At 41.6% G+C, this 24,534-nt stretch overlaps 1 long non-coding RNA gene across 1 annotated transcript in view; it reads right to left on the bottom strand.

Moving 5' to 3' along the window:
- Positions 1-777: 777 nt before the first annotated feature.
- LOC113747614 (uncharacterized) overlaps positions 778-24,534 on the bottom strand; it is an 83,979-nt gene continuing 60,222 nt past the window's right edge. The window contains exons 3-4 of the long non-coding RNA XR_003463733.1: positions 1,318-1,373; positions 778-941 (exon numbers count right to left, since the gene is read on the bottom strand). This is a non-coding gene — a long non-coding RNA (uncharacterized LOC113747614). The remainder of the gene's footprint in view (positions 942-1,317; positions 1,374-24,534) is intronic.

Here is a 24,534-nt window from a genome sequence, read left to right as displayed (position 1 = left end):
GCCATTCTTTGTAGATGAAACACGTGTTTATCTGCTGTCAAATATTTCTCCAGCAACACCAACCCAAAGCCTTACCAGTAAATCATCAAAATAATTGAGTGGGTGTGTGTGTGTGTGTGTGTGTGTGTGTGCTTGTATGTGTGTGTCTACCAGTAAACCAGTACAAGTACCAAGACAACAGTGCTGGAAATCTGTCTTTTGTTCGGCCAAATGTTCTGATTTCAACCCCAGAGAGGCTGAGTGTGTGCATGGGCTGGCGAGCGTATACACACTTAGATCTGAACATCATTTTTGGACGCTTGTTGTGTGTGTGTGTGTGTGTGTGTTTGTGTGTGTGCTTATTAGGAATAAGGTTGGACAAGAGACGAGTGGATCTCGGTTCCAGGTTGGAACTGAAAGTTTGGTATCAGCAGAGAGTTTCTAATGATAAAGAGTTTATTTGTGTTCATGGTTATTTTCTTTTAATTAGAAATTGGTATTTTTGTGATTTAGCTCCATCCCGGTTTCAGAGTATAATACCACCGTGGTAAATATGTCCAGCTGCATTTGTTCTGATTACATAACCTATGATCAAAAACTAGCGGGTTGACAACTTTTCTAAGCAAGGTCAACAACACAAGACGTAGCAGCCAGCTGATATTACTGACTAGTCGAACAGCAGTCAGTCCAGCTCGGCGTCTGTCTTTCAACCTTTTATTTCACCAACCACTAAAAGTCAGTCCCACATTTACTCTTGTCCGGAGGCTTCTTGCTCAATCACTCTCTCATTTTCTTTACTTAGCTTCCTCCGTCAACGTCCTCTCCAGTCTCTTCACCTCTATCATTATGTCCGTAGAAGCTGCCGAGCCCGGGTTACATCGCCTGCTCATGCGGCTCCTGTTCTGGCACGACACCGCAGCTACAGTTGGCAGCATGCTTACTTCACTGTCCATCAGGAAACTCTGTAAATCACAGAGAGTTTGAGAGGTGGAGCAGCCGGAGGACATCAGAGAGGAAAACCAGAAAAGAAACAGACGTACGAATGACAGAGACGCCGTTCAAAATTGACCTCGAAACATCTAAAACCTTCTGTCTTGTGTTTCTCTAATCATCTAAACAGGTGAACAAAAAAAACTCTCTTGTCATCACCAAGTGCTCCACTGGGTGCTTTTATTTTGAAGGAGGATCAGAGGGGAAACGCAGCAGCTGGATCATATTCATCAATATGCATGAATCTTTTTTTTTCCTTCTCATTATGTGGAGATATACAAACAAGAGCTGAGCAGAAACCAAACCACAATGCAGCCACCAGAATCTAGTTCAATAAGTCACTGTTACCTGCTGAGAGGAGGATGTTTCTCTGGACACTGTTCAGGCCCGGTGGTTTTCTCTCTCTTTAAATGACAGATAGAAAGAGAGAGAGAGGGATTAGGACTCAAACCAAGCGGGCAACCTCCATCCAGGGCATTTCAACCTCCATAAGTCCCCATGTTCAAATGTCCAACTTCACAGCAGAAATAAACATGTTTACAGCCTGGTACAAAAAACAATTTTGGTCTCTGTAGCTAATTTCCCCGTTCATGACAACTGTACTGAGGGTGAATTTATATACAACTCACCTGTTCACATTATATTAAGGCTTAAAGTTATGCAGGAAGACGCTTTAATTGGCTGATGGGAACCATGGCAGGTGGATTGTTTGAGCAACCAGGCTTCATTCAGTCCACCTCAGCTCTGACAATGATCCACGTCTCTGCCAACTTTTTGTTTAGCTGGGCATGGACTGGGATATGTTGTCAACAATGGAAATGGACTTAAAAACAGGCTGGGACTGGCAGTCTGTGCTACCGGGCAAATGCCAGATGGGCCGGTCCATCTCGGCCACATTTGGTCCGGTGTTTCTTTGTATGTATGTATTTGTTATTTTGTAGCCTTTGCAACATTTGCCCAGCAGCCCAAAATGGACTTGCGGCCCATTTGCATCCACTTGGTATAGGCTTTGGGTTGCACTGGCTAATATCGGTTAATATTTGCAGAACACACACTCCTCCCCTGTCCCCTCAAATGGATGCGTCCATGCAGCCGCTAGGTTTATGTAAAACTGAAACAGGGACAGACTCATATACAGTCTATAGATAAACTTCATACTGTATGTTTATTAATTACAATAAATTATGGATGACGAGGTTCTAAAAAGAGGAAAGAAGGAACGGAGAAAATCAGAGTTAAGATGCAGAAAAGGGCCGCACAGGTCGGGAGTTGAACCTGCGCCTCCGCAGCGAGCCTTCGCTTATGGAGCAGCTGCTTAAGCTACCAAGTTAAAAAACACCAGATAGGGCCAATGGTGGGCCGGTCCAAAGGAAAAATGCCAGGACCGAATTTTGTTCCCAGTCCGACCCTGCTTAAAAATCTTGACAGCTATGAACTTTGATGAGAAAAAGAAATTTTTCCTGATCACTGGCTGTAATAAACAGATTCTCGCAAATATCAAACACATCCAAAATTAAATTTTCAAGGTCCTGACTGACTGAGCAGCTTTTGAAGTGGCTGTTCTTCCTTACACATGAATATTGGGGCGTTTTCATTTAGAAGCACAAACAAGCAGCCACGTCATAGCTGTCCGGTTATCCTGCGCGGTTACGAGAAATTAACCCACACCTTCCAGCACGGGCGAAACACGATATAAGCCAACATGAATCCAAACACACCAAGCACAGTCACAAACATGCTTGGCCACGATATAAAGACAACGCAATATAACAGCAACACACTGAGATGTAAACAAACATCGCTGCGAACAAATACGACGAGCGGAGAACATGAACGCAGCGTAAACACGTCGCGACATGAAGTTAAACAAAGATAAACACGATGCAGCACGTGCCTCGCTTCCTCCCTCGGTGACTGACGGGAGCAGAGGAGGTGATATATGGGATTTATGAGGAATCGAAAATTTATGTTTTTACTTAGCGGTACAGTCAGAATCATGATGTGAGCTCACAGCTAAATTATGATCGCTGTGTGTTTAATATTAAGCGTAATCCGTAATAAATCATGAGTAAATCAGCGGTACGGTCATCAGTAGTTCTGTTTTTGTTAATGCCGGGATCGCTCCTTGACATTTCCATGAACCGGCTCTTGATGTTCTTCAGATGAACGGAGGAGATGGGGCAAGGATGAAAGGCCGGTTCAGAAAAGAAACAATAGAAATCTGCCGGGCAGATGTCCCGCTCTCTCTTTTTCCCCTCTTTCCCAATACACATGTTGAAACTGGGGGAAATCTCTCCCCTGTGTGTGTGTGTGTAGTCTTTCCCAGACACACAAGGATGCTCAAACATGCCAATGCTTCCAGTGTGTGTGTGTGTGTGTGTGGTGACCTCATATCCGTCCAACACATTTTATGGTGTTAAAATTTAGTTTCGAAATCCTCTATTTTTTTGTGTTTTTCAAATGAAACACACCCACAGACACATTTTCCGGTTGTATTATGTGAAGTCATTGACGGTAAGGTCAAGTTGACGCTGATGATTTTTAGGTGTCTGTTTCATGGGTAATACATTGGCTGCTACTGTCCACAGGGTGTGTGTGTGTGTGTGTTTTAAAATGGAAAATCACTGTTTTATTACAACACTACCCCATAGTTTGTGACTCAACAGTGTGAAGTTCATATTCTTAGAAATCACACAAAGCAGGTGCATCATTCAAACTGTAGTTAAACTTGAATTCATAATAATTATATAATTTAAGCTTTTAAACATGTAAAAGATCCATTAATTTAATACCACAGTAAAAATACTCAAATACAAGTAAGTCCTGCATCCAAAATGTAAGTAAAAGATTGTAAAGTCTCAGTTTATACTGCTGAATTAAAGTGTTTGTTGCATGTTTAAGGAAGGTTAAGCTCATTATACACCGTAGTAGTTTATTCTATCGATCTTGGTTTTATAAGATCATCATGTGACTTTGTGTTTCAGGATCAGGTCTCGGTGGAGGGACATCATCGGCCTTATGAATCACATCTGGGTCCAGTGCAGTTTCTGATAAATCTCAGCACCACCACCACCACCATCTCCCTGGGAGAGCTCTCGCACTCTTCCCCAATGTCTCATCGCGGGCAGCTGTTGTTTTATTCTGTCGTGCAGACAATCTCACGCATCCACACGTGCTAAATTTACCGATCGCCGTCGTCGTTTTCTGTTCTTTATTATTACTTCGTAAACAAATACGTCGACTTGCATCTTGTAAACTCGTCCCGTCTTCCATTTTTGTTGCAGCCTAAGAGCCGGGATGTGACGTGTCACAGTACTGCAATGAAACAAGCCTGACAGTTATAGAAAACAGTAGGTCGTACTGCGAAATTCCTCCTTTTACTCTTTTACTTTAATGAAACTTGCAACAGAATGGGACACGTAGCCTTATATAGCAATTTAGGGGTGCATTGATTATGTTAATTATTGTTTATCTTGAATGCGTACCTATTCCCGAGCAGGTGACCATAACTCCCAATGATTTCAATGATGATGTACACTATTCAAAGAAGTACTTTGCTGATCAGCTGCGCCCCAGTTGGACAACCGAGCGCAAGCTTTTAAAATTTACTGCAATAAACGCTTGTTATTTTGTTTGTGCTCATGCGTAGCAACACGAGCGTAGAACTCTTGTTAAAGTTCTTCCAGATGCGTTTTCTTTTGAACGTAACGGCGACACAGGAACAAATAAATAACTTCCCTGCAACAGATTTCATGGTGACAGCGTTCTGCGTGCACCAACAGCTTTAAAAGATGAGTCGAATTATGTTTTATACGTCTCCTCCAATTAGTAAATGCGTGTATCCAAAGCTTGCTTACATCTTGTGAGCTGATTTTGAAAAGATGTCTTCAATAGGAACTTGTGTTTTTGTTAAAAAACGTATTGACATAACGTAATCGTAGTAGATTTATAGATAATAATATTGGCCAATATCCATTTCTGGATCAATCCGCTGCTGAAAATAATCCCCAACAAATGCTATTTCCTCTTGTTTGACTAAGATTGTGTCCAACTGGCAAACTATGAAACTATACACATAAGCTCATGTTTTAGATATTTACAGGCAGGGTAAGGGAGACAGGAGTTATTGGGTGGATTCATTTATCCGTCTGTCGTGATTCAACACTTTATTCCAAACAGGTATGTCAGGTTACCCCTGATTTTCTGAGGTTATTCCAGGTTTCACACTGAATTTTCACTTGACTGGATTGGTGATTATTCCAGACAGATGCATTTCTTACACTTTTAAGGAGTTAATACCAATGATTTTAGGAATTTCTGAGGTGTTTTGGGGGGTTATTAGAAGGAATGTTAGACATTATCCCGGACTTTTGAGGGTTTGGGTTTCCAAGGCATCTCCTTTTATTCCTAAAGCAGATTAAGGTGGAATGAGATAGATATAGATTAGATTTCAGGGTTTTATGGAGGAAAGGGTGTGAACAGAGAAGCTGGAACATCAGTAAGTTTAGGAAGAGGAAACCTGGAGCCACGGAGCCAAAAACCTCAGGAAGCATGACTCAGGAAAAAGACACACACAGTCACACAGGATAAAGATGACGGATTGATGCTGACTAAATTCACTGAACTCCAGCTAATTGGGGCAATTTGTAGTTCCTGCTTAGATCCTATGATGCTCACACAATAACACACTTCATCACAACCTTAAAACAAGTCCTCACCCTGAAATGTAATGATTTAAGTCATGGGGATGTTTTGTCCCCAGAAGGACAGTGGGTCCCCACAATGTGACCGTGTAAACAGATTCATGTCCACACACACATACTCCTACAAACTCAAAGGAAGGTTTCCAGATGGAGATTAGTGATGTCAGCCTCGCTTTCTACCTGCTGTTACCTCCTACCTGAACAGAGGAGTCAGGAAATAGACTGTAATCATACCGTGCCGTGAGCGAAACACACACACGGCTGATGATGTGACGGAGTGAATGAAAGATACATAATCAACAGGGAGACAGATGTTCTGTATATTTATTTATAACACAACAGCCGAGATCGACTTTTTCTTTTTTCTCTTGAGAGATTGATGTCAGCCTGTCATTTGGTCAACTATTGGATGCATTGGCATGAAACTGTATGCTTTGGGTTTTACCTGCAAACAGCACATTCCCATCAGTCTCAGGTGTCGTTTATCTTTAGTGCTAATGAACAAATGTACACATGGTAAGATGGTAAGACTATTCTAAATATCAACAGTCTTTTCTAGCTCCAGAGGGAGGTATAGGGAGTCTGATAAATTACCTCAAGTGATGTCACTTAAATCAGTGTCAACTGTCAGTCATATAAATGGTTTGATCTGTGAACCGTTGAAAATAGTCCCCAACAAATGGTAGTTCCTTTTGTTTGAGTAATGTTGGTTAAAAACTACAATGTCCAACTGTTTTAGGAAAACTGGGTACCATAGTCAGAAAGTATTAGGTGTTCTTTTTGATATATGTGGGTGTATTACAGACTTTTATGGGGTTATTCCTGATTTTCCGCACTTTATTCCTCAGTTTTCACTTGATTGGATCATTACAGGTAGGTAATTATTGCATCTCATAGCTTCTAATACTACACACTGTGACTTCTTCCACAATGAAAATGTCATTTTAGAAAATCCTGTGATATATAAAAACTCAACTCAATCAAACAATCTTACAATTTGAATGTTTACATTATATATCACATATGCAGGATCAGTATACTGCCTTTTTCCTCTGTATCCTGCATCATGAGTTACATCTCTCTGCATCTTTGACCGAACTCTAAACACAGATGCAACATTTCTGCCACTGCTGTTGTAGAAAAACCTCATTTCCTCTGAAGGTTTACAAGTTTCTTGACAGGTAGGGCGAGTTCCAGCCCTCAAAACCCATTCAAAGAAGAAAGTACAAAACCAAAGCAGACATTTTATGTTTGGTCAAACAAGCGAGACACAACAACCAGATGCCGACATGGTTTCCCTTTTGTCTCTTTAACCGAACGGGCAGGAGGACAGACAGCGGTTTATTTCTCTCTGCCACGTTGTTTATTTGGCTGTTTGTGGGACACTAAACAAGCGATCTGTCGCTGGAGACGTTTTGTCCAACCACGTGCCTGCGCAGTTAACTGAAGCTAAACAAGTTCAGAACATGATCCGGGTGGCTCTGGCGCTCCCAGTAGGTGGTTTTTTGCGATTTGATACTGTTCATTTGAAGCCAGACAGGAAGTTTTGAGGAAGGACATGTTGGGGAATTGAAATATACTTTGGTTTGACTCGGTGTTACAGCTCCCATCTGTGTCTGCTTTCAGACTTTATTAGATCCTTTTGCATTTTTGACATTTAAGTGAGTGGAATGTAATGAGTTTACGACTTCTGCATCAGTTTTTACTTATAATATTTGCCCATTTTATTAAGATAAATATTACTAAACTATTTCCTCTGGTTGCATTAGTAATGTACAGGCATGGAATTAGTTGCAGTGTGAACTGTACACCGTTTATCAAGAACAACAGAAAAACAGACGAGATGTTGAACTTCTGTCCATAAAACAGACAGAAAATGCCACCCCACAATTTCCCACAAACCAAAGTGATGTCTTTAAATAACTTGCTTTGTCTGACCAACAGTCCAAAGATATTCAGTTTGCAATAATGTAACACAGAGAAAAGTAACAAATCCTTCACATTTCAGAAGATAGAACCAGCGTCTTTTCCAAATTCTCTCTTAATCAACTATATTTCCAAAACAACAGCTGTTATATTTTATGAATAAAGCTCTTTCTAAAGCTGTTTAAAATTTTTGCATAATACACCCAACATGCATCTCACCAGGCAACGTTTGAACTCGAGCACTCACGCAGTTCAATCACACCTCCGTGAAGTTGTAATAAAGTTGTAGGACTTAGTCAACACCGATTAGAAAAAATGTTGGTCAAGAATGAAGCAATAGTGTCTAGCATGTGTCAAGCTTACACTCTGCAACACCTGGAACAAGGCAGACTTTCAAACAGTTGCCGAACGGTTGCATCACCTGCTACATGGCCGCAACATTGCTTGTTCCGTCTCCATCTGGAGACCTCAGTTGCTCATCATAGCCACCTCCACCTCCCCCTTGCATTTCTGCCTCCTAGCTATTGAAATTGTCCAATAAAGGCAACTTTTTTAAAATTATGGACTACATTTTCCGCAATATAGCATCTTTAAAAAGACCTTACCTGTCTGTTAAATCATCTTTCAAACTCCAAGACCCCAGTTTAACACAGGTTTACTGTTAAATATTTATAATCATAAAAACATGACCTTTACGAGGTTTACAAGTTGACTTAAGAGTTAACTGACCTTTATGTGTAAAATCAGGAAAAGGTAAAGTTAGTGGGATGATCAGAAATTCTAAATGACATTAATATGAAGTCTGAATATTACAAGGTGGGAAAAACTTAAGCAATTTTCCAAAGAAAGAGGAGACCCTGCTGATTCACGTCGCAAAGATTTATGACGAAATAGCAGCAATGAATAAGATGGCAGCGCGATCAGGTTCATGGAAGGAACGTGAAGAAACATGAAATGAGTAGGTGTGTAATTTAAGGTGGGTAAAGGAAAAAGGAAATGACAAATGTCTGCTGGTTACCATTCCTGAGTAAGACTTTGATTTACGCAACCTAAAACATAAAGAGCTCGAGGGCAAACACGAAGTAAAACAGCCTCAGACTTAAGCATGAAACTGATTACGTCCCCATGTTGATAAAAGCATTGGAACATGAAGCTTCAATGAACACATATGTTGTAATACTGTAATCAGCAGCCACTCCTGATCAGTTAATCTCAAGATGTTTGAGCCATCGAAATCCTGGAATGGAGAGTCAGAAAACTCGGACGTGAGGCGTGCTCATGTGCATCTTTTCCTCATGATCTTCGGATTAAAGTTGATCACCATGAAGATCAGATTTTGAACTTAAAATGTAACTTCTCCGACGGTGCGTTCTCACGCTCTTCTCCAATGTAGTTTAAAAAGGTATAGAGCGGTCAGGAGGCTTCCTCTAACCTATCGATGACACACTTTTAACTTATCCAAAAAAAAGGGTTTCTTCATCTCTGTGTCATAGTCTTTGAGAACCTGGCTGCAGCCCTCTGAAAACTATCAAGGGAACATACCATTTCTGTTAAAATGAAACACGAATCCGTCCAAACTGCTCTGTTCTTAGTGCAGCTTATGGAGCTGAGTGGAACGGCTTGCATGTAATTTTGAAAGAATTGGTTTAGTTCCCCGTTGGCTCGGACCAGCATTGCTAACAAATGTTAACGCCGGGCAGCTGCCAAATTCACATAGAGGACCTTTTTGGACATCCTGCGAGGAATCTTGGTTAGTCATCAGGAAAAAATATTTCTTAAAACCCTTAACCTTTAAACTTTGGATCTGGCTGAACTTTACTTCCCCTTAATATTCCACTTTAATAGCTTCGAGGGCAAGAATGAGGGTGACCCGGTGGTTATTTTGTAAATGTATTTATCCATGGAAACATGCCTGAGTGTAGACCTTCATGCACTTTTTCATCACTCTGATTCAAACACATATTTCACACCTACAAACAGCCCAGAACAAACTACAAATCTCTGCTGTTAGAAATACCCACACTGGAAATATTAAACACCTTACTTAGGGGCACCTCAAGGGCAAAGTATTTTTACTTGCTTCTTCTGCCCAGTATAGTTCAAGCAAAATACCCCAAAACGACATGTTCATATCCAAGTGATAAATACCTTTGGGAGCAGCAGGAATTATGCTGTTTGTCTGGAAGAAAGCAGAAGAAGTGTAACGTTGGATCAGCGTGGATGGACATCTGATTTCAACATGGGAGGTCACTGTTTTCCTTTTGTTTCGCACCAACAGTCAATGCTGGTTTCTTTTAACCATCTCTATAATCTATTCCTAACCCTAACTATGTCGTTTTTGCAGCTAAAAGCTAATCATACCCCAACCACAGCTTTGTTTGATCAAAAAACACTTGGCTCTGTCCAACAAATCTTTCGGGCCAATGAAAAGGGCTTAAAACCCAACTGATACAGTTTTTGGATGAAGGTGTAAATTCTGGCATTGATAGTTTCTCATAAATCAAACAAGGGTGTTGTCAGACATGTTGGCTAACAAACACAGGTGTCACCTCAAATTATCTCAAAGTTCTCGGGCAATCAAGTCAAAACATTCACCCTCCACATGTTTGAATAGTGGCTGGAAAACATTTATAGATAATGACTGATAATGACTGCAATCACTGTAAACTGCAAACCTTTTGCGGTATTTTCATTCCTTTTACTGGTATTTAGCGCCATTTATTGTTTGGATGACGATGATTGGATTTACAAACTTCAGAAAATAGACTTGTATCGATTTTTTTTTTTATCCAACTCTTGGTGAGAAAGCATTTCCCAAAATGTCAAACAGTTCCTTTAACAATGCAACAACAATGCTGTGAAAATTGAGATTGTCAATTCAACCTTTAAACATTGTACTTGGTACTCTTGTTCCTCAGTGTGCAAATAAAGAGAACGGTGAATGAAATTCTTAACATAATACACATTATTATAGCAGTAAAACCTGTGCCATACGTTTTCAGTATGTAACCACTGTCGTTTGCTGTTGTTGTGTATTTGCAGAGTCCTTTTCAAGCTCTTGTCAAGAAAAATGAAGCTGAAATTCAAGCTTTACTTGACATGACTTATTTTGAGTTATTGTGTTGGTTAGTTATCCAAATCAAAACTTCTTCAGCAAGAAAAACAAAGTCCAAAACCCACAACCGCCATCCCACAATTGACCAAAACGATGAACCATCAGCTCCATTGACGGCAGTGTGAGCATACAGTTTCCTCCAGTAGATTTTGGGTGTGCTCTGCGGTTCATACGTGGCTGTCTATGAACAAACATCAGCTCTTTAGGGGATCAAACTCTTGTCCTTTCATTAGAGGGTGGTTTCACCAAACAGCGGCCCGAACTCTCTACCCCTCTCTGGTTTCTGGGATATGTCGACGCCGAGAAAAAGGGCGACTTATGAGTGTATGAACCTCTCCCTGACCCCCACCTCCCATTTCCCCTTAAAACACACACACATATTCTCTTCTCCCCCATTATATAAAGCCCTGGATTGGTCCAAATCGACATTTTTCTCAGCCAATGAACTGGCCTCAGAAATGTGTATAAAATTCACATCAGCGTGAACTACAGGCTGATGGGATTCTCTGCAAAACTCCTGTTCAAAAAGGTTTTGCCCTCCTACTAACCTTTCTTACCCTCTTTACTTCACCTCCTCCCTTTCTTTCACCTCTCTTAACCATTTCTCCTTCTTCCCTTTATACCTTTCCTTATTCTCTGCGTGTTTTTCGGACTCTTTATCCCACCCCACCCCATTTCATCTTCTCTTTCATAATTCAGGCCAGTCTGTCATCGACCCGTCCATGTGATTCTCCTTTAATGCTCCCATCCTTCTTTTCTTGATCTCCCAGTGTTTCTTTTCCAGCCGGCAATTCCCTTTTAACAGCAAGCCAGTGGCCTTTCACAATCTGTTTCGCAGAGATGATAGAGAGACCTCGGGACAGGCTGAGAAAGAGAGAGAGAGAGTGAGAGATTTAAAAGTCTAAAAGGAAAGACTGAAAGATATTGAACAGATATTGAGAGGAACAGATGATGTAAAGTGGGAGAAGCTGGAGTGTGAAAACGAGAAACGTGGCTCAATTTTAGACTAACGTACTTATACTTTTTAAAATACAGTATGTTCAATTTATAGAATGATACATTATTACAGATTTAACTAACTAACAATGTATAAAGTAGTTTTCCCAATAATAGAACATATCAGAGCCCAACCGATAAACCTGCCAGTATTATTAGCTGATCACAACTGTATGAACATTGGCATGTTAACACAAAATTGGACCTTGACAATCCAGTATTGGTCTATTAAGTATATATAGTGATATACCACTGTGAAAAGAGGGCATTCTGCATCTGTCAACACTCCTACCAACTACTAACTACTTTCCATCCCGTCTGCAGGTCCAAATCCATTGGTTCCTACCTAATTTATCTTAAAAAGAGTTCACAAATATATCATTTTGGTTTTTTAGAAAAGGCTCAATATTTTTCTAAAACAACTAGTCATTGAGGTTTTAAGCAACCCTCACTCAAACAGCGTTTGTTTGGGACTAATTTCAGCCACCTAGTAATAAACATTTGATGCTCTATTGAGTATTTACAACAGCAAGAAGCCCAGCTCGGCGTCTGTCTTCTTGCCTTTTTATTTTCTTGCCAACTTGTCTGGAAGCTCTATGGTCATTTTCTCCTCTTAGCTTCTTTCTGTCGTCATCGTCTTCAGCCTTTTTTACCTCTGCTTTATGTCCATAGGGGCTGCTAAGCCTCATTACACCACCTGCTTGCCTGGCTCCGGTTCTGGCACAACACTAGCTCCACACGGGCCTGAAAACACTACACTACTCCCTTAGTGCTCTGGAGTTCACAGTTCAGGCAGCCTGGCTAACAAACTGAGCTAACAATAGCTAACAGCAGCTACAGTTGGCAGCAGTTTACTTCACTGTCCATCAGGAAGAGTTGAGGCGGAAAAAACAGAAAACATTTTCTCTATTAAATATGATCCAGTTTCACCAAAATCAGTGAAATAGTTGGCGTAAAGTGTTACAGTTTGAGAACAGACGTACGAACAACAGAGACACTATTCACCTGAAGTCAATGTAGCATCAAAATAGTTTAAATCGGCTCTTTTTTTTTTAAACATTGTGATAAAGGTTTAGAATTGAGAAATATTAACGAGAAAGAAATCAAAGACAGACATGTATTAGCACATTGTTACTGCAGTGGCCAGTCAGTCTGGGAACTCATAATAACCCTTCAACACTAATGACAAAACCACACACACACACACACACACACACACCCTCTGGCTCTCTCCAGGTCTCTCATTCACCCATGTATCTCTCTCTCTCTATCAGTTTCTCTGAAGTTACTTTTCTGTGGTCTTCTTTCACTTTTTCCCTCATGTCATATAGACACACACACACACATCCAGTGTTGCTGTGTTGATGGTAAAACCATTCCATATCAGGGTTACTCTGAGGGGAAAAAGTCATTCCTTCTGACAGCCCCGTTAACAGAAGAAATACCTCCACCACTAAAACTGGACTTAGGTTTCACTCGTGACACCACACCAGACTACATTGGATTTTCTGGGTTATTTCAAGTGCAATGCGAAGCGCCAAAATGCTGTAAAAATCAGTCAGTGAAACAGTGACGCGCAATTGGTGTTTATCGTGTTTTGGGATGCTGTTTGAGACGCCAAGAGTCTGATTCTTTAGCCTCGTATTTCTCTGTTAGCATGAAATCTATATTGTACTGGTTATTTTCACTCTGGCGTTTGGGTTGCACATAAATCACGGATGAGGAGTGGACCACCAGCTCTGTGTTGAAAATTTGGTCGACGTAAAAACATTGGCAGCGAGACCAGGAGAGTAACTCAGGGGCAAGTGGATTTCAATTATTCATTAGCTGTCTTTTATCATTTATCAAGCTGGAGTTGTTTCAGAAAACTTGCTCGGTCGGCTTTCCAACTTTAGTTGCAATATGCAGGTATTTTGAAGCAAAAGCAATGTTTGTGGAAGCAGTAAGGATTAAGAGTCACTTTGGGTTTTAGGTTTCTTGCTCAAGGACATTTTACGCAATGTTCAGACAGACAGATACAGTCCAGCCAAAATGAGGAGGAACTTTTTTATGAAGTCTGCATGAAAACATCCAGAATCCAAGAATCCAACCCTTCTCAGATCAGATTTAAACCATATTTATGGGTCGGCTGAAATGTGACGCAGATTCCATGTATGAAAACGCAGCTCAGATTGCATTGAAGTGTTTTTATTTCACTATCCATTTGTCACTACCCACACCTTGACTATACAGGACGTATTATATTCGTGTTTTTCAAGTGTTCGCCTGACCGTGAAGATAGTATTTCATTTTGACGGCTGATACTGCCAACATACTAACTCGTGCTTCACTCATGTTTTAGACAACCGTGACGCAAAGTGTATTTTTCCACTTACTGTATGCACTATAACCTCTGTCTGAAGACTTACAAGAAGATGTAGACACTGATCTTTTGTTTAAACATTTTTGGCTGGAAGGTATTGCAAACCCCAAGACAAAACATCAATCATCAGTGACTCCCATTTGGTTTTGGCCATTTGGGGTCATCAGAATGAGCTGTATAAACAACAGTGATATGTTATCACCCTAGGGTGAGTATTAAGAAACAGATGCTAGTAGATAGGGATCAACATTATTCCAAAACTCCAAATTGGACCAAAACATTGTTATCCTGAAAACAAACCACAATGCTCCAAAGGTCCATTTTTCCACACTATCCCTGGAGTTTTTTGCCGTTAATATTTAATTGTATTTGGAGATTGCAGGAAAGGATGAACTCATGTAGTCATAACAGAGATAAACATGTAGTTAACGTTGTGAAATGGTCGCAGTTTGCTTAGGTTTTAGGCACCAGAACTACTTAGTTACGGTTACGAAAAGATAATGGTTTGGACTAAAATAAATAGTGACTTATGGCAGTTAAGTTATGTGTGCATGTTGGTCATACCGGAGTGCATATTATTAGAACAAGGGGCCCTTGGGGTAGTGGGCATTCGTTCTTGGACTAACAGGTTGTCAGATGAATGGGCTTTAGTTCCAATGGGATATTTGGGATTCAGGATAATGGCCTCTTTGCACAACAGCATGGCAACTTCTGGCTTCCGTTTTGGTCTCCACCAACTGCTGAGACCAGTATCCATGCATCTTTAGCTGTAAAATGTCCCACAATGTTCACTAGTTAGTTGCAAAGGCAGGGTAGTATAGCTGGTTCATTTCTGAAACAATGCTGAAAAATCAAAACAGTATAGTTGAATTGCAGAAAACCAAAACAATGAGCTGAAAGATGCTAAAATGCTCTGCAGAGCTGAGCTAGGTAATAGAGCTTGCGGGTTGTTTGCTACAAGCCATCCGCTCTCATATTGCACAGTCATTTGAAACCTTGCTAATCGAAAAATACTGATAAGTGTAGCTTTATAAAATAACACACTTAGCGTGCAGCTTTGGCTTGCAATCCTTAGCCACAAGCAGAACTAACTAATAATGGCACATCCTGAAACATGATGAGGTGTTGGCAGGTGAAATTCAAGGATGGCTGAAAGCTTTCACTTGTGGTTTCAGCTGCAAATGTCTGCATGTAGGCATGAAGCTTCGACATGAAGAGCTGAGAACAACTAGAACTGAGAGCCAGTGAGAAAAGAGCGAAACCTGGACGGATGAAGAGTCTTGACGCCTCATTGCCAAGCGTATCAGGCAGCATAATGAGAGCTTATGAAGTCGACAGCCTTGAACATGAGACCGAACACAACACATCTGCCTACTGTCTGAAAATATAGTATGTGGATAATTATAGAACACGGAACCTGAAATTAATGCTGGAAATAAGTAGATTTCGACCACGGGAAATGAAATTGCCAAACTTTTGTCTTTGTTATTGTCTGAGGATCTTTATCTGAAAAGCTCAGGATGTTTTCTTTTGCTGTTAAGACCGTAGGAAAAAGCTCTTTGTAAAAATGTCAACATTTTTGAAAATATATGGTCCTGAAGAGTGAAAAAGTGAGTCCGGTGTCCAGGAATCCTCAGTTGCATTCCAGGGATTAATAAACAGTAATACGAGGGTCATGGATCATCAAAACTGGGCCGGCCTGGTTGGAAAAGAGTAGGTTTTAGTGTCCACTTTTAAAAAACAAGATTTAGTCTGACAGGAAAATAAATTCCCTCGTGATTGTGAACCAGCAAGAAAACACGGTTTAGTCCTCAGAACCACCTTTCCATCTTAGACTGCAGCCTTTGATATTTTTCATTTTCTCCATGAAACGGAGATCACAGTGTTGGAAAGGTGGGCTGAAATGATCCTAATAATATTTTTATTGATCGTTTAACAGCGCACGCCAGGACCAGTGATAGACCTGCAGCGCTTGATCCAAGTTCAAGGGTTTGATATTAAAGATTTTTCCGCCTTGAAACAGAAACAGCCGACATCTGTGAAATTAATAGGGTTAATATCTGTAAGAAAAATTAAAAAAAAAAAAAAAATTAAAATGATGTTACAGATACGGGGCTTGGGCTGAAAGCAAAAAGAGCGATACATTTTTTTTTTTTTAAAGAGAGCCAGTGACATTGTCGTTAAGAGTTTTATATCTCACGCGAGGTCCGGGCCATCGTTTGTCGCAGCTTCCAGGGTTTTGATATAAAATACAAAGAAACCAGAGCCACCACATCTGCTCGAAACATAGAGATTCAATATTCTTTTCCATTTGTACTTCGAGCACTGCGGTGTCTCATCCAGAGACGCTTTGAGCGAGCGAGAAGGAACTGTAGGGGTTCGGAAAGTTGCTCACGAACACGTGGATGATGGAGGAATCACACTCTGGATTGTCAGAAACATTATGAGGGATACAATAAAATTTTACTTTAGGTTGAAATGAGTGCTTCACAGCAGTTTATACGTGTTAAACTACGTGTCATTTGCTCTAATTACCGTCTAGGTTAGGCAGCAGTTTTATTTAGTTGACAGTGGAAAGTTTTAAAGTAAAAAAAATTAAGATTTATAGCAGATAAACTGTAGCAGCTGATAATGTCATTCGGATACTGGATATATATTTGACATTACCTTATTATTCGAGTGCTTTAGTGGTTATTCATGCAGTCAGTTTACCACTTTGGTCCCCATGAATTATCTCAAAGACTATTTGATGGGTTGGCATGTAGTTTCCTACAAACATTTATGTCCCCCAGAAGATAAACCCCAATCATTTTGGCGACCCTCTGACTTTCCCTCTAGGGCCACCATAAGATTGACTTTGGGGTTTTAAGGGAAACATCGTGAGAACTATAATGTGGATTTCCACACCAAGTATCTTAAAAAACTATTGGACAGATAGCTACAAACATTCATGTCCCCCAGAAGATAAACCCCAATCATTTTGGCGATCCTCTGACTTTCCCTCTAGGGCCGGCATAAGATTGACTTTTGGGGTTTTGAGGGAAACATCTTGAAAACTATAATGTGGATTTCCACACCAAGTATCTCAAAAACTATTATATACAAATATTCATGCCCCCCAGGGGATAAACCCCAATCATTTTGGTCATTCAATCACTTTTTATGGCTCTAGGGTGTTTGAAGTGGAATATCATGATGACATTTTGTTTGTCCAAACATTGTCCACCCCAAAGATGTATTAAAGGACCAGTGTGTAGACAGTACATGGAACACTACCTGTCCAAAAACAACCTGTGTCTGGACTTCGCATACAATTTAACTCTTTTGTTATCTTGTTTGATGAGAGCAATAAGGCTGCTAATGAAGTGAACAAACAGCTCAGCGATGTCAGTCGTCTACAGTGGTGAAACCACACATGTATCTGTGTGTTTAGTGTATTGTGTGTGTTTGTGTGAGTGTGTGTGTGTACATTTCCCGACACTTTCCACAGTAAACAGACCAATAAAGCAGAAATCCCATGAAAAAAAACAAAAATGAATCATGAATGAATCATAAAAGTGTCTCCATGAGCATTTTACTGATCACACTGGAGATGTTGCAACATCTTCCAGGGCTTTGATAATCCAGTGCAGTTCCTGCTTCGTAATTCTAGACAGCGACGGCACTTTAAGATTCTTTGAGTCTCCGTTTTTCAGACCTTCTTATTTCTTATTCATGTTTGTATTAAGCATTACATTTGGCTTGATTTGACTGAGAATAGGAAACTCGTCTCGTGTGTGAAAACTGCATTATGAAACATGTTTTAAGGGATACAGTCATGGACTATTTTCCACCTTTATCTTCAGCCAAAAAAAAACATACCTAAGTCAATAATTCTGCACTTCCATGAGGATATACATGGTTTATGCTCATAATTCCACAATTACATCTAGATTGTTTCATCTGATATAGTCAGTTTGATGTCAAACAATGTCATATACAGCCAGAGTTGGTTGTTCTGTTGGTAAGACATGAACATGAGATCTTAAATATATTATTACAAATACCAAAAGCTGAACACAAGAGGGAGAAAACATCAATGAAGCAGCTGATGTTCGACTTTGGACAGCAGGCAGGATTTTTTCTGCTCATGACTTTTATGCAAAACTGCAAATGAACAACTTCTGAACTATTAAAGCAACATTGTGTAGAAATTGGTAATTGTTGCTCTCACTTTTCATCTGTTATGATTACATTACTTATGATCCAAAACGAACAAATCAACAGCTTCGCTAACAGCCAAACATCAAGCAAGTTGCAACAACACAAGACATAGCAGCCAGCTAATATCACTGACTAGTCCAACAGCGAGAAGCCCAGCTCGGCGTCTGTCTTTCAGCCTTTTATCTTGCCAACGACTAAAAGTCAGTCCCTGATTTACTCTTATCTGGTGGTTTTTAGCTTGGTATAGAGGCTGCGAGCCCAGTACATTGCCTGCTTTCCCAGCTCCGGTTCTGGCACGACACCGGCTCTACTCCACGTCAGCATTCACCTGCACTTAAAGCCTGAATACCTCCTCTTCCCAGTTTTGCATAAAAGTTGCCTCTGGTACAAACACTAAATACCCACCCCGGTGCTCTGAACTAACAAACTGAGCGAACATCAGCTAACAGCATCAATCAGGAAACTCAGTTTAAACTAAAATCAGTGAAATTGTTTTGTTTTTTTATTTATTAATTTTTTTGGCCTTTTATGCCTTTAATGATAGTACAGCTGAAGATAGACAGGAAGTCCGATGCGGGATTCGAACCGGGCCAGCTGCAGCGAGGACTATAGCCTCTACACACGGGGCAGCCGCTTAACCCACTACGCTACCGACCCAAATTGTTGGTTTTTACGGTGGAAAAGTTACACAGTGTAGCTTCAAACAAACAATCAAACCACATTAACGAGTAGCAGGAAAAAGAGAAGCTCACTTAAAAACACAAGTGTGATCTTTTAAACTCATCCCGAGCTGCCACCGGCTCCTTGTTTTCTCGAGCTCGGAGGAAGCGACAGAGTGATTTTCCATGGCATCGCACAGCGGCGCGGCAGCCACTGGATTTGGCCCACAGGTCTGCTCTGTGACGGTAAAGGCATGGGAACAGAACTGTAAAACACTGGCCTGGACACACTACTGACAACACACACTGCTATTATAAAAAAAAAAAAAACCTTACAGGTATGTGAGTGTGTGTGTGAGAGACAGAACAGTAGAGGAAAAATAAAGGAAATGAAAGTGCAGAAAGGTGGAAATATATAGAAAAGAGAGATTAAGGGAGTAAAAAGTGTGTGTTGCCATGTGTGTGTGGCTGTAAAACCCCTATACAAGGTGCCAACGGCTGTGACCTTTGACCCGTTTTGAATGTTGCTGTATGTTGGAATGTGTATTAGCAGGATTTGGTGTTCCGGTGCCCCTGAGGGTGTGCAGTGTGTGGGTGTGTGACCTCAGACATGTGTTCGTGTTAACTGGCACCATTAAGCCTTGAGGGGATCATTAGTGGGCTCTAGGAGCTGCCTTTACTGTACATGGTAGGGGACCTTTTGCACACACACACACACACCGAAACGCACATGAATGGACTCGCAAACATACATTGGCTTCTCCTAGTCTGCATGAAAATGTGAGCGAAACGCCTGAAATATACTGTAACGAATGTGGAAACTCCAGCGCGGCAGCCTGAGCGTTTCACCATGTATAGGCAATTTACAGTAAGGTCCATATTTAACAACCATAAGAAGCCATAAACATGCTATACAACAAGATTTATACGGCAATCCGATTGGTCAAAAACACCAAAATTCCCCCTTAAAGTTTGGCAAGCTGAGCTCTTTCATCCGTTGTGCCAACCGTTGTGGTAAGAACACGGTTCCTTTCTTTTTTTTTCTAAGTCCTGGAGCAAACACACAAAAGATTTAATGGTCTTGTTTTACAAAATGTGCCATTTTTATTGCAAGAACTTGCAATGAAATAGTTTTTTTCCGGATCAGTCTATATTTGATAATTAAAGAAACACTTAAAACTTATGCCCCCAATTTCAGAGTGTAATCCCGCTGTGTTAAATATGGACAGCTGTATATTCAGGATCAAAAATTAGCGTGTTGACAACTCTGTTAACAGCCAAACATCAACAAGGTCAACAGCACAAGCCAGCTAATATCACTGACTAGTCCAACAAACAGTCAGTCCAGCTCGGCGTCTGTCTTTCAGCCTTTTATTTCACCAACCACTAAAAGTCAGTCCCAGATTTACTCTTGTCCGGCGGCTTCTTGCTCGCTCACTCTGTTATTTTCTCTTCTTAGCTTCCTCCGTAAACATCCTCTTCACTATTTTCTCCTCTGTCATTATGTCCATAGAGGCTGCTGAGTCCGGTTACATTGCCCGCTTGCCCAGCTCCTGTTCTGGCACGACACCAGCTCTGCTCCTGAAAACCCCATCTTGCCAGTGGTCCAAAATACCTGTGAAACAAACATTAACACTAGTTCAGGCTCTTGTTTGGTCACTCTCTTCATAGGTTCCTCCGTCGCCATCCTCTTGCTAAGAGGAGTGCTAAGCTCCTGTTCTAGCACGACATTGGCTCCACTTTCCATCAGCAAAACGTCCTCTTTTCTAACCCGATGGTCCAAAACGCCTGTGGCACGAACACTAACACTCCCACGGTGCTCTGATCTAACAAACTGACCTAACAGCAGCTACAGTTGGCAGCAGATCACTTCACCGTCCTTTAGAAAACTCTGTAAATCACAGAGAGTTGAAAAGCAGAAAACATTTCCTCCATAAAATATGATCCAGTTTCACCAAAATCAGTGAAATAGTTGGTGGTGATGTGTGACTTAGTGCCGTAAAGCGTTACGTACGTCTTGTAGGTTTGATTTTTGCACCAATATTGAACAATCACAGGTAGAAATCCATCAGTTAGACCTTATTCAAGACGAGATTGTGGGCCAGCCTTAGCGGGCAGGTGGAGGTAAAGTGTGTTCACTGAAATCTGAACAGATAAACTCTGAAAAAGTCGATTCTTTAATCGGTTATTTGACTTGTTTGGTACGATGATCCAGCGAAGAAATCGAGCGAGCACAAAGACAAGAAGAGCGCTGAAAAAAGACGAAGATGGACGGAGGATGAGCGAGACAGAAGGGCATGATGGGAGAAGGATGAAGAGGAAGGAGGCGGGAGGGTAAACACGCTTACACACAGAGCCTCCTTTTGGGCAATTTAAGTGGTGTCTTTGTCCTCCTTCATGGTTCCCTTCCCTCCTTTTCTCTCTGCCCTTTCTTTCGCCCTTTTAACAGTAACCAGAGAGGCCAAAAAACAACGCTGGGAGAAAGAGAGAGAGATAGGTGGAGACATAGAGGGGGAGAGAGAGAGAGAGAGGCTTAAAGAGGGGGTGGTTAGGAGATAAAAACTGTCTCCTCTCTGTAAGAGAATCCCTTCTTTTTGCTCCTCTTTTTTTTTTCCAGATAAGGGAAAGAGCAGGTTTATCTCTCGATGCTCAATTGAGGCCGGGAGACCGAGTGTGTGCGTCGGAGACAGACGAGTTTCTCAGACCCCCGACGCCTATCATCCTCCCCTCTTCTTCTTCTTCTGCTCCGTTTTCCACCCATCCATTCATTCACGGTTTCACAAGACCGAGGTCAGTCGGGCTCTTTTGGCATGGCGTACACACACACACACACACACATATACAGAGCGTCGTCCCTCAGGTAGTTGGTGTATGTATGGGAAACAGACTGCTCAGGGTTCAGTGGAAGGTTGGCCCGCCTGATGCAACATGGACAAGAGTGAGAGAAGAAGAAGAAGGAGGAAGACATGGAAAGAAAAAGAAATGCTGAAATTGCCCGGGCTGTGCTCATCCCCGAGCGTACACGGGAGAATCTGAAGATGTGTGAATTTTCCTCTCCCAGTTCCCTCGTCTGATTTCCATTTTTCTTTTCTTTTTTTACTCTGCTGTTCGTTTCCCCAAACTGTTTTCTGGCTTCGGCTTCGCTTCTTTCACTTCATTCGGTTACTGAACTGCAACCCTGCTTTCCCCTTCATTTGTTGTCTTGATGGTTTTTTGTTCTTTGCGGTTTTGTACCCTTCACATCTGCTACATGGATTGTTCATTTGCGTCCATGTTTTATCCGACTTTGCTGCTTGTTTCGATATTTCCGTGATATTACACGTTAACACGATCTTACCTCTAGTGCTCAGATGACCTAATTTCCCCAGAGGGATCAATAAAGTCGTATTTTGTCTGTAAAATCAGAGCTACCGTAAAAGAATCACCTGCAAGAAGTACAAAGGCACTAAGTCACACAGCACCAACTATTTCACTTATTTTGGTGAAAAATTTTCAAAAATTTTCTCCATATTTTATGGAGAAAATGTTTTCTGGTTTTCTCTCTGATCCGCCTCAACTCTCTGTGATTTACAGACTTTTCTGATGGACAGTGAAGTAAACTGTAGCTGCTGTTAGCTCATGGTAGCTCAGTTTATCAGCTATTCAGACTGTGAGCTCAGAGCACCGGTCATTTGTGTTTATACCACGGGCGTTTTGGACTACCGGAAGAGGAGGTTTGTCAGGGGAGTGGGGGCTGGTGTTGTGCCAGAACAGGAGCTGGGCAAGCAAGCAATGTAATCTGGCTCAGCAGCGTTTATAGACATAATGACAGAGGAGAAAAGACTGAAGAGTATGTTGATAGAGAAAAGGAGAGAGTGAAAAAGCAAAAATCCGCCGGACAAGAGTAAATGTGGAACTGAAAGACAGACGCCGAGCTGGACTGACTGCTGTTGGACTAGTCAGTAATATTAACTGGCTGCTATGTCTTGTGTTGTCGTCCTTGTTGATGTTTGGCTGTTAGCAAAGTTGTTATTGATCATAAGTAATATAATCAGAACAATTACATGTATACAGCTGTCCGTATTTACGACAAATTTGGCGCAATTCATTAAAAAAAATACCAATTTCTACGCAGCGGTGCTTTAAAATTAATTAAAAAAAATACCAATTTCTACGCAGCGGTGCTTTAAAATTATCACGTTCTACAGATGTATGGTGTCAGATTTCCTTTTTTTGGAAAGCGCGAGAGAAAAGATTGAAATGAACAGAAGAAATCAGGACAGAGAAAAGAAACATAAAAATGTCTCCCCGATATAAGTGCCGTAATTCACCCGACAATTTATTCAAATTGGCTCTCGGTGATTTGACTGCCTCTCTTTTCTTCTGCCTTCTCTTTCTCCTCTCCTTCACCACCCTGCCCTCCTCTTCACCTTCCTCTCCTACAGTATTCTTTCTGCTGAGTGGGAAGCTCCAGGCTGACCCAGACCCTCCCCGCCGCCACCGCCCGCCCCCCCGCCAAAACCATTCCCCCCCCTCTCGCCTTGCCCCGGTCAGAGCACCTCTCCTGGGACACACCAGGCAGTGAGGTGGGCCTCTCTGGCGGTCTGGACCGGGGATCTGGTTAGTAAGGAGGAATGTGAGGAGTGTAAATGAACACACACACACACACACACACAGTGAAAATACATACCTGCACACACCTACAACAGCGCACACAACAAACCCGAAACACACAAACACTCACTGTCGAAGCAGACAGTCCGATGAGGAGGAATGACACAGCTTCTCTTGTCTGTCACCGTTCCCCTCTCATCCTTTTTTTTTTCTTTACCCCCTTAAGCTCATTCACTCCGTCCATCTCCGGGGAGGATGGAGGGATGGACTTTCACTGATAGGACACAAGTGAGGAGGTTTTGTTTACCTCGGGAGGGGGGCGGGGAAACAAAGAGAGGAGAGAGAGAAAGAGGGCAGAGGGAAGGGAATGGAAAGAGTTTTGCAACATCCATAGTATTGTATAAATATGTGAAAAAGTGGTTTATGAACAAATTTAAAGGCACTCTTTTGTAGATGTAGCAGCAGCTAATATCACTGACTAGTCCAGCAGCAGTCAGCCCAGCTCGGCGTCTGTCTTTCAGCCTTTTATTTCACCAACCACTAAAAGTCGGTCTCAGATTTACTCTTGTCCGGCAGCTTTTCTCTTCTGAGCTTCCTCCCTCAACGCCCTCTTCGGTCTCTTCTCCTCTGTCATTATGTCCACAGAGGCTGCTGAGCCTGGTTATATTGCCCACTTGGCCAGCTCTGGTTCTTGCCTGGTGGTACAAACACTAACACTCCCCTCGGTGCTCTTAACTCACAGTCTGGGCAGCCCGGCTAACAAACCCAGCTAACATTAGCTGACAGCAGCTACAGTTGGCAGCAGTCACTTTACTTGCTTGCCTAGGCTCCTGTTCTGGCACGACACCGACTCTGCTCCCTGTTAGCACTCCAGCATGGAGTCTGAAAACACTTCTCCAGTGCTCTGAGCTGAGCTAACATGAGCTAACAGCAGCTACAGTTTACTTCACTGTCCATCAGGAAACTCTGTAAATCACAGAGAGTTTGACACGGGACTCACACCGAACG

The sequence above is a fragment of the Larimichthys crocea genome, chromosome XIV (assembly GCF_000972845.2).
Source record: "Larimichthys crocea isolate SSNF chromosome XIV, L_crocea_2.0, whole genome shotgun sequence".
Classification (NCBI taxonomy): Eukaryota; Metazoa; Chordata; class Actinopteri; family Sciaenidae; genus Larimichthys; species Larimichthys crocea.
Note: the sequence above shows the minus strand (reverse complement) of the source record. Positions and strands in the feature narration are given on the sequence as shown.